The sequence below is a fragment of the Alligator sinensis genome, unplaced genomic scaffold (assembly GCF_000455745.1).
Source record: "Alligator sinensis unplaced genomic scaffold, ASM45574v1 scaffold60_1, whole genome shotgun sequence".
In the NCBI taxonomy this organism is placed as follows: domain Eukaryota; kingdom Metazoa; phylum Chordata; order Crocodylia; family Alligatoridae; genus Alligator; species Alligator sinensis.
The window spans coordinates 4,596,858-4,597,894 of NW_005841858.1; positions in this window are offsets into that span (position 1 = coordinate 4,596,858).

Here is a 1,037-nt window from a genome sequence, read left to right on the forward strand (position 1 = left end):
GGGGGGGGTGAGTCCTTTGTGAGTCAGACAGACTGCATCCTGTACCAGGGTTGCCCAAGAATACAGAGCTGAGACGTAACAGTATCTTTAACATATGCTTCCTTTTTTCTACCATGATGGCAGTCAGGAAGGGAAGAACTTTTTTGCTTTGCACCTTTTCACCAGGTGGTCCATCTAGACCAGTTAAATTATTTAAACTGTATTATGCAACCAGCATGGCACAAAATAACAACACAGTCCTGAGAATGTGGTCCAAAATGTTATTGAACAGATTTCTAAGGATGATATTTTTATTGGGTATAGGTATTTGTATTTGGGATAAAGTTAGACAAGCTTTTAAATGCAAGCCATTCTTTCTCATTGAATGGAATAGCTCTTAATCTCCTCTTTCACCCAAGCTTTTAGAGGTTAGGAAGAACAGTAGGGAGGAGGAAGAGGTTTTTTGCAAACTGAGTGCTTTGTAGGTAAGATTACATTCTGATTATTGCCATTTAACTTGACTGTCTTGGTTCCCATAATTTTCTTAAATAAATTTGGTTGGGGTTGATATTTGTTATGCGGTTTCAGCAAAACTGTTTTTTTTAAGTTTTGATTAATCTGTTCAACCATATTTTAGTTATGTGAGTAAGGAAAAATTATCGGAAATCTTAATATTTGAAAAATTAAGGTTGAATGAAATAAAACAGAAGATACTATGCAAAAAAGGCAATCATACACACATCTTCAACAGACCTGGGTACAACATCTGCATGTTTCACTAAATCTAGTTTCATTTTACGCTGTCCTGATTCTTCTGGGACAACGGATCTAGTGCTAAACTATGTTTGGTGGTAGTGTTACCATATTTCTAGTTCCAAAAAAGAGGACACCTGTCAGGAGGACACCTCATTCCCAACCCACAGGCCCCCATCACTGCGGCTGCCCCTCGCTACTTACCCGTAGTCCCTTGCTCCCCCGGCTATGCTGGTGACCCTCACTCCCAACCCACAGCCCTCTGGCCCTCCCAGTGCCCCTCACTCCTGAGCCACAGCTTCCCC